Genomic DNA, 11004 nt, shown 5'->3' on the forward strand with positions numbered 1-11004 from the left:
AAGAATTATTTTTTCAAAAAAATTTCTCCATTGATTTCCTGTTTTAATTTGATTGATAGCTATTAATTTTTACTGATTCTTTAACTTCTGCTTACTTTGGATTTAATCTGCTCTTCTTTTTCTTATTTCCTAAGGTGAAAACTTAGATTATGGATTTTAGAGCTTTCCTGTTTTCTAATATATATGGTTAATGCTATACATTTTCCCTCTTTTCAGTTTTTTTATTGAATCTCTGCTTTGTCTTTCACTCCAGTTTGGGAGGCAATAGATTACATGGTGAGCTCACTTTTTTGATAGAGTCAGGAAGAGTTATTGATTTTTTCATTTGTTCAGTTTTTTACATGTTGTTAATACATAATAAACACTTCTAAACTTCTGATGTGCCAGTTTCATGGTGTCTGGTCCCAACACTTCATGGCAAATAGATGGGGGAAAAGTAGAAACAGTGAGAGATTTTATTTTCTTGGGCTCCAAAATCACTGTGGATTGTGACTGCAACCACGAAATTAAAAAGTTCTGTATAGTCAAAGCTATGATTTTTTTCAGTAGTCATGCATGGATGTGAAAGTTGGTCTGTAAAGAAGGCTGAGCACCAAAGAATTGATGCATTCAAATTGTGATGTTGGAGAAGACTCCTGAAAGTCCCTTGGACTGCTGAAACTCCAATATTTTAGCCACCTTATGTGAAGACCTGGCTCACTGGAAAAGATCCTGATGCTGGGAAAGAATGAAGGCAGGAGGAGAAGGGGACAACAGAGGATGAAATAGTTGGATGGCATCACCGACTCAATGGACATGAGTTTGAGCAAACTCTGGGAGATAGTGAAGGAGAGGGAAGTCTGGCATGCTGCAGTTCATGGGGTCACAAAGAGTCAGATGTGACTTAGCGATTGAATAACAACAACAAGGACGACTTCATAGTAGAAGTGGGTTTGAACTGGTTCTGAAGAATAGGTCAAAAACTAATTAAATGACCTGCTGCAATCAGGGAGACTTTTTCAGTGCCTTGAGGATCCTGTATTCAAAATGCAATTCGGAGGGACTTTTCCAGTGGTTCAGCAGCCAAGACTCCAAGATCCCAATGCAGGAGGCCCGAGTTTGATCTCTGGTCAAGGAGTTAGATCCTACATGCAGCAACTAAAGATCCCAGATGTTACAATGAAGAACGAAGATCCTGCATGCCACAACTAAGGCCTGGCATAGCCAAATAAGTAAATTAATAAAATATTTTAAAAATACAAATTTGAATAAGTCTTCTCTTATTATCATCATATTTTTAACAGTTATCAACAAACTATGGCCAGTGGACTGATCCAATTGCCACCTAGTTTTTGTAAATAAAGTTTAATTGAAATATAACCAGTTCTGTTAATTTACATATTTTTACTTAACAATGGCAGAATTGAGTAGTTGGACTACAGAGATGATAGCCCTATAACTTGAAAATTTTTACTATCTGGACTTTTGTAGAAAAATCTTGAAGACCTCAGCTTTAAAAGTAAAAATGAAATACAAATGGAGAGCTCTTTGGAATAAAAAGAAAAACAGAATAATACAAATTCCAGATTTTTATTAGCTTTTTCATTTACATTAACCTGAATAAATTAAGAATTTCATACTCAAAGCAATGGTTCACTGAACAGCAGCATTGAAATTACCTATGAACTTATTAAAATACAAAATCTGAGGCTCCATGCCAGAGTTACTGACTTAGAATCTGTACCTTAACATTCAATTCATATGGACATATACTGTTATCTTAAAAAATTTTTTAATTGTGCTCTAACTTTTTCCAATGCAAACTTAAGCCATTTACAATCACAACAAAAAGGATAAAATGTTCACAAATGAATTTAACCAATGAGGTGAAAGTTCTGTACACTGAAAACTGAAAGACATTATTGGAAGAAATTACAGGACTGGAAAAGGTCAGTTTTCATTCCAATTCCAAAGAAAGGCAATGCCAAAGAATGCTCAAACTAACACACAATTACACTCATCTCACATGCTAGTAAAACAATGCTCAAAATTCTCCAAGCCAGGCTTCAGCAATACATGAACCGAGAACGTCCTGATGTTCAAGCTGGTTTTAGAAAAGACAGAGGAACCAGACTTCAAGTTGCCAACATCTGCTAGATCATGGAAAAAGCAAGAGAGTTCCAGAAAAACATCTATTTCTGCTTTATTGACTATGCCAAAGCCTTTGACTGTGTGGATCACAAGAAACTGTGGAAAATTCTGAAAGAGATGGTAATACCAGACCACCTGACCTGCCTCTTGAGAAATCTGTATGCAGGTCAGGAAGCAACAGTTAGAACTGGACATGGAACAACAGACTGGTTCCAAATAGGAAAAGGAGTACGTCAAGGCTGTATATTGTCACCCTGCTTATTTAACTTCTATGCAGAGTACATCATGAGAAACGCTGGACTGGAAGAAACACAAGCTGGAATCAAGATTGCCGGTAGGAATATCAATAACCTCAGCTATGCAGATGACACCACCCTTATGGCAAAAAAGTGAAGAGGAACTAAAAAGCCTCTTAATGAAAGTGAAAGTGGAGAGTGAAAAAGTTGGCTTAAAGCTCAACATTCAGAAAACGAAGATCATGGCATCTGGTCCCATCACTTCATGGGAAATAGATGGGGAAACAGTGGAAACAGTGTCAGATTTTATTTTGGGGGGCACCAAATCACTGCAGATGGTGATTGCAGCCATGAAATTAAAAGATGCTTACTCCTTGGAAGAAAAGTTATGACCAACCTAGATAGTATATTCAAAAGCAGAGACATTACTTTGCCGACTAAGGTCCGTCTAATCAATGCTATGGTTTTTCCTGTGGTCATGTATGGATGTGAGAGTTAGACTGTGAAGAAGGCTGAGCACCGAAGAATTGATACTTTTGAACTGTGGTGTTGGAGAAGACTCTTGAGAGTCCCTTGGACTGCAAGGAGATACAACCAGACCATTCTGAAGGAGATCAGCCCTGGGATTTTTTTGGAAGGAATGATGCTAAAGCTGAAACTCCAGTACTTTGGCCACCTCATGTGAAGAGTTGACTCATTGGAAAAGACTCTGATGCTGGGAGGGATTGGGGGCAGGAGGAGAAGGGGACGACAGAGGATGAGATGGCTGGATGTCATCACTGATTTGATGGATGTGAGTCTGAGTGAACTCCGGGAGCTGGTGATGAACAGGGAGGCCTGGCATGCTGCGATTCATGGGGTCACAAACAGTCGGACATGACTGAGCAACTGAATTGAACTGAACTGAAAGAAGTAACAAATACATGGAATGATATTCCATTTCCATGGATTGGAATAAATAGCCTTGCTAAAATGTACATATTACCTAAAGCAATCTACAGATTTCATGCAATCCCTGTAAAAATCTGAAGGGCATTTTTCAGGGAAATAGAAAGGTCCTAAATATGTATATGGAACCACAAAAGAATCCAAATAGTCAATGCGCTCCTGAGGGGGTAAAAATTAACAAAGCTGGAGATATCACACTTACTCTTTTTAAACCATATTGGAAAGGTATTGTGATCAAAATAGTATGATATTGGAAGAAAAACACAGACACATAGATCAATTTAACAGAATTGAGAGCCCTGGAAATAACTCACACATATATAGACAACTAATTTGTGACAGAGGAGCAAAGGACATATAATGGATTAAAGACAGTCTCTTCAATAAGCATCGTTGGGCAACTGGACAGCCACATTTAAAAAAAAATGAAACTAGACCACTGTCTCACACCATACATAAATATCAACTCAAAGTAGATTAAAGACTTTAATGTAATATAGGAAACCATAAAACTCCTAAAAGAAAACGTACTGTATGCTCCTTGATCAGTCTTAGATATATCTTTCTAGATCTCTCTCCTCAAACAAGGAAAACAGAAGCAAAAATAAGCAAATCAAACTACATCAAAGTAAAAACTTCTGCACAGCAAAAGCAAACAATCAATAATAGAGAAATACAACCTAACAAATGGCAGAATATCTTTGCAAATCATATATTTGATACACAAAGAACTCATACAACTCAGTAACAAAAAATAGACAATCTAGTTAAAAATGAACAGAAGAGTCAGACTTTTCAAAAGAGGACATACAGATGTCCAACAAGCACATGAAAAGAGAATCACCATCACTAATCATCAGGGAAAGGCAAATTAAAGCCATAATAAGATATCACCTCATGCCTTGTTAGAATGGCTATCACCTAAAAGGACAGAAATAATAAATGTTGACAAGGAGGTGGATAAAAGAGGACCCTTCCACATTACTGATGAGAATATAAATTGGTTGGTGCAGGCACTATGGAGAACAGTATGGGCATTTCTCAAAAAACTAAGAATTTGATCCTGCTATTCCATTTCTGAGTATTTACCCAGAAGAATATGAAAACATTAATTCAAAAACTTAAATGCAGAAATATGTTCATGCAGCCTTATTTACAACAGCCAAGATACAGAAACAAGCTAATTGCCCATCAATGTATAAATAAATATATACACAATGGAACACTACTCAGCCATAAAATACATGGAATCTTGCCATTTGCCACCATATAGATAGACCTTAAGAGTATTATGCTCAGGGAAATAAACCAAATGGAAAAAGGCAAATGCCATATGATTTCACTCATATGTGGAATATATACAAAATAAAATAAATGAACAAACCAAACAAAACCAAACACTTAGATACAGAGATGGTTACTAAAGGCGAAGGGATGGGAGAGCAAAATGGGCAAAGGTGGTCAACTGTATGGTGACAGATAGAAACTAAATTCTTGGTGGTGAGCATGCTTCAGTGTATACAGGAGTAGGAATGTAATGTTATTCACATGAAATTTATAAATTTATGAATCAATATTATCTCAATTAAAATAAATAAAAATAAATGTCATTGGAAAGCCAATTGGCTTAGATCAATTAGCAAAAGTGAAGTGAAATGAAATGTTAGTCACTCAGTAGTGTTAGACTCTTTGCGACCCCATGGACTATAGCCCACCAGGCTCCTCTGTCCATGGAATTCTCCAGGCAAGAATACTGGAGTGGGTTGGCATTCCCTTCTCTAGGGGATCTTCTTGACCCAGGGATCAAACCCAGGTTTCAGTTAGCAAATTACTTGCTAATTAGTAACAGTGTTTTAGATCCTTGTAGATACAATTCTAAATCAAAGCCCTTTTCCAGCAATAACCAACCAGCATGATTTTTCTTCAAGTTTCTCAGAAACTTTCAGTATTTTCTTCCATTTTTCCAAAAGTTTGTATATGAGTTTAAATGGCTGAACAATATGATACCAAAACTTACTTCATTTTGGCAAGAAAGAGCACTTCCAGAGTGTCTGCTACTTGACTGCTTTTCTGGAACACACTGACATCTAAAATCACCTTGACTGATTATGAAATAGTCCATACCTGAATTAGGACTCCCATGGACAATGCCTTAGAGCTACTGCTTCTGAAATTTTCTAGAAGAACATGTATTTAGTTTACTTATGGGTTAAAAGGTTATTTCATGGGCACCTGTAGATGCTTAAAAGGATAGTAATTCAATCAGAATTCATTTAAAATATAAACCCATTGATTGATTGGGGATTTGGATGAATCCTTACATCTGAAAGGAAGGATGAAAAATGGGACTCGTTTTTGTGTATGAAATAAATCAGCCTTTAAATCTGAGATCAGCAAGGAATTTGCTAGATAGGTTAGTGCTAGCTAATGCTCTTTTCTTAAAACTGTCATCTTCAAATATGTTATATATTTGAGTAATGTTCAGCTTATGTTTCTAAAAGTAAGGGTTTTTTTTAAAAAACATAAAAACTTTAAGTGTAATATCTGAAGGAGAATTTTTTCAACTGTGTTGGTGGGCAGTGGGAAGGGTAGATCTGGGGAGGCTGACCCTTGAAAGACTCAAGAAGGGAAGATTCTAGAATCACGTTGATCAGTATGATAGGAGCTAGTTACATGTGAATGTTTGGGCTAGAAATTATAATTACATTAAAAATTTGTTTCTCAGGCACACTACACACACACATGAACTGCAGCCTTCCAGGCTCCTCCATCCATGGGATTTTCCAGGCAAGAGTACTGGAGTGGGCTGCCATTGCCTTCTCCGCATTCAAGTCATAGATAACCACAATCCAGCTAATGGCTTAATTTCAGAACATAACAAAAATATTTCCATTATTTAAAATGTTTCATTGGACAGCACTACTCTTGGAATACAACAAAGAATATAAAGGAACAAACTTAGAATAATTTGACTTGGAATATGAAAGTTATCTAAGAACCATCAGAATTTACTCTAAAACCATCCATTCTATTTTATAGAAGGCTAAGTACTAGGATGTTCTTTCAAACTAAGTTCGTTGAATCAGTGTGTGATTTCAAGTTCTGTGGAATCTGATAGTTGACTTTTTATTTTCCTTTATTATTCCTTTATTATTTCCTTTATTTATTTAAAGCCTTCTTTAGATTTGACAGGGACTTCTGGTTTAATAATGAAACTTACAATAGAAGCACCATAGGTGTCATTATGAGGGATTCAGCAGCTCAGTGGTAAATAGCTGAGCAATAATCTAGACTTGATTTCTGCAGTTTGATTTGGAAATTTTGTTCTTGTGAAGGTAATTCAACACAATTAAAACTAGAACTGTTTCATTAGGGAAACATGTATTGAAATCCAATTTGATTTTTCAAACACTCATTTAGTAATCAAAATAGAATAAGAGCAAACTCTGAGAGAAAGTGAAGAACAGGGAAGCCAGGTGTGCCGCAGTCCATGGAACTTCAGAGTCAGACATGACTTACTGACTGATTAACAACAAAGATAGATCACATCTGGACTTGATTTTGGAGCAAACCTGCTTTATTTGAATCTTCTGGGAAAGGACCAGGATCAGACAGGTGAGAGAAAATGAGAACCTCTTTCATCCATTCTGCTCCATCATGTTCCTACCTCATCTATACTGTGATACGCCCAGGACACACTGAGAAACTTTGAGATCAGGGCATTGGGAAACCAGGTTTTGGTATCAAGCTGTTTTTCAAAAGCAAACATTATGTCTACATTGGAGTTTCATGATATCACATAGCACCTAAGAATTCTTGTTTTTAATAATACACTGTCTTCAATAAATGTCATTTTATTGCAAGCAAATACTCAAATTCTTCCATAGTTTGGCAAGTTATGACAATATATTAGCCATATTCATTATCTTTATGACTGTCCCCACCCATATTACAAAATGCATAATGTTACACTGCAGTGTAATAGTGATTCGATGTATAGTATTTTATAGCTTACAAAATGCTTCCAGGATTGAAAGAGACACGTGTACCCCAACATTTATTGCAGCACTGTTTACAATAGCTAGGACATGGAAGCAACATAGATGTTCATCAGCAGATGAATGGATAAGGAATTTGTGGTACATATGCACAAAGGAATATTACTCAGCTATTCAAAAAAAAAAGAACACATTTGAGTCAGTTCTAATGAGGTGGATGAAACTGGAACCTATTATACTGAGTGAAGTAACCCAGAAAGAGAACCACTAATACAGTATATTAATGCATATACATGGAATTTAGAAAGATGGTAACAACAACTCTATATGCAAAATAGAAGCAAAGACGTAGATGGAAAGAACAGACTTTTGGACTATGCGGGAGTAGGTAAGGGTGGGACGATATCAGAGAATAGCATTGAAACATGTATATTACCATGTGTAAAATAGAAGACCAGTGCAAGTTCGATGCATGAAGCAGGGCACTCAAAGCTGGTGCTCTGGAACAACCCGGGGTGGGGGGGTGGGGAGAGAGGTGGGAGAGGGGTTCAGGATGGTGGGACACATGTACACCCATGGCTGATTCATGTCGATGTATGGCACAAACCACCACAATATTGTAAAGTAATCAGCCTCCAATTAAAATGAATAATATAAAAAATCCTTTCAGTTAAGACATTTTTCTTTATCTAAAAAAAGGGGGGCGGGGGTGGGAGGATGGATGAGAAAACTATGCAGTCCTCATTACAAAAGCGAATATTTTCTGAAATTAGAGCATCTGAAAGTTGCTCATTAAGAATTTTCCAGCAGCTAAGAATATTCACAAAAATCATGTCAAATAAACATCTTGTATGCTGTTTATACTTTTTGAGTGGAAATTGCATTATATATTCAATATTTACAAATCAATACAATAAGAATATGAAAACTCATAAACTTTCTCTATTCTCACATGGTTTGATCTTGATTTAATCTGATGAAATTAGCTTTTTCATGCTTAATTTCCTTCTGCTGATGTTTTTTAACTGGGCTTCTGCTACTGCTTGTAGTTACTGATAAGACTATTTCTATTTTGTCCCAAAAAAGAAAAAAAAAATCCCTATGATGTCAGAATTTAATGTATCTAGGATTGGATCACTAATCTGGAAATCTGCCAGAATTGTCTGAAATAACCCTGTTTGGCCAACAGAATACATATACACAGAACTATCTTCACAACATAGTGGCTTCAACTACTTTATGTGCATTTGTACACTCTTCACTCAGGCAGCTAAACCAAAAGATGCTCCATGCCAAACACCCAGGAAGAGCAGGGCAGCTTGAGTGGACTCTAGAGTGACAGATGGTGACAGGCAGAGCCACCTGCCACTGTACGTTTACCAAAGCCACCGTTTTCTAGAGTAAGAGAGAAGAGGAAAAAGAGTCATTTCTGTCGATTCCTATTTAAAAGAGCAGAAACTTTTCCCCTGAATTATGACAAAATTATAGAATAAAGCAAAAGTGCTGCTAGTCCTTTTCTCTTCTGAAAATATAACAGCTCCACCTTGAGGCAAAATGATTTTATTATACTATAAGCGTTTCCGTTTTAAGAAGACAATATTTGTGGTGATTCATGACTAATAAGCCCTCATGGAAAAATAAATAAAAGAACTCCAAAGTCATACAATGAATTTGGTGCACAAAACACCTGTGCTTCCATTTTGATCAAAAATAATAAACATTAGTTACCAAGGAAGACAAATTATTGTAAAGTGAATGACCATTTTTAGACTAGAATTATCATTTGGCCAAATCCATGTTGATGAAATTTTATTCAAAGTTACTCAAAGGGCAAAAAAAAAAAATTAATATATTTTATCTCTATTGGTAAATAAATGTCTAATAGTAGGTAGCCAAGAAAACACCAAGTGAAACTTTTTCTAGAGCCTCCCATTTGTATCTTACTTTTGGCAAAATGTTACTGCTTGAACGTGAGAGAAATGGTGAAAGCTAGCAGATAAAATTCCATATTTCACTTGCTTTCTGCAACTGAGGCTTAAGGCTGGTCTTTATTTTTCATTTTTCTTTTTGGTTTACCTAGCAAGGATCAGAATGGAAACTGCAGGAAAAGAAATGTGGAGGAATTGAAATCTGTCCCAGGCAAAGCTTAGAATAATTGTCATCATCGTCCCTGTGTTCTTCTGGTTACAAATATGCTAGGAAGTATACTTGTCATTAAAAAATGTATCTTCTTCTGATTCTTCTGCAATTTCATATAGCTTGTTTAACTATTTAGTCTTCTTTGAATTTGTGTGTGTGTGTTCGTAAATGATACTGCAGGCTAATTTTCTAGATTAACAACCTTGTGCCCATACCATGTGTTTCTGAGTGATCGGTTCAGATATAAGGGGAAATTACTTTTTATTTATGCTAAGTATGTGTTGCTAAACCCTCTCATTAATTTGATTAGTTTTTAACTATGTTCTCTTAGTTTTTTTAATTTTAATTTTTTTTAATTTTTCATTTTTAATTGAAGGATAATTGCTTTATAGAATTTTGCTGTTTTCTGTCAAATATCAACATGAATCAGCCACAGGTGAACATATGTCCCCTCCATCTTGAGCCTCCCTCCCATCTTCTTCCCCTTCCCACTCCTAGATTTTTGATAATAGGGCTTATCTACCAAATAATGCTACCTTCTTTTTTTAAATTGAAGTATAGTCTACTTAGAATTTTGTGCTAATTTCTGCTATACAGCAAAGTGACTCAGTTATACATACATGTACATTCTTTTTCATATTCTTTTCCTTTATGGTTTATTGCATGATATTAAATACAGTTCCCTATATTCCCTATATGAAGTGCTATGCAGTAGGACCTTGTTGCTTAATTATCCTATGTATAATAGTTTGCATCTGTTAACCCCAAACTCCCAATCCATCCCTCCCCTCCCCACAGTGCTACTTCTCTTGAATCAATGTAGTAATTGCTTTTTCCTAAGAAAATTTTGCATTTACTATCCAACCAGTCCACCCTAAAGGAGATCAGTCCTGGGTGTTCATTGGAAGGACTGATGCTGAAGCTGAAACTCCAATACTTTGGCCACGTCATGTGAAGAGTTGACTCATTAGAAAAGACCCTGATGCTGGGAGGGATTGGGGACAGGAGGAGAAGGGGACAACAGAAGATGAGATGGCTGGATGGCATCGCCAACTTGATGGACATGAATTTGGGTAAACTCCGGGAGTTGGTGATGGACAGGGACGCCTGGCGTGCTGCGATTCATGGGGTTGCAAAGAGTCGGACACTACTGAGCAACTGAACTGAACTGAAATGAACTGAACTGAACTGATTGTTTATTAATCTAATAAATTATTTTTTACTATTTTTATATCTCTTGTATGTGTTAGAGTTTAAGATTTACTTTATTTTGGATTTTGGTGAATTGAACAAGGAGATACAAGTGGCATGGGCCCATGTCATGAGGTTAGTATCCCCTGGTAGAGGAGGATGTCACAGTCTTGGGTGAACTAGCTGAGTGCCACTTACTGCAGTGTGCTCCTCACCAAGTGCGGCATCTGGTCACCATCTGAGAGGCCTGGAAGGGAAGGAAGGAAGATGGGGAGAAGAAGCTGAGCACGGCTGGGTCAGAATCTCTCACTGACTTCTTCGCCAAGTGCAGTGAAGAAAGCAGCTGGGTGCTGATGGAGAAG

This window comes from Oryx dammah, unplaced genomic scaffold, assembly GCF_014754425.2.
Source record: "Oryx dammah isolate SB20612 unplaced genomic scaffold, SCBI_Odam_1.1 HiC_scaffold_12, whole genome shotgun sequence".
Lineage (NCBI taxonomy): Eukaryota > Metazoa > Chordata > Mammalia > Artiodactyla > Bovidae > Oryx > Oryx dammah.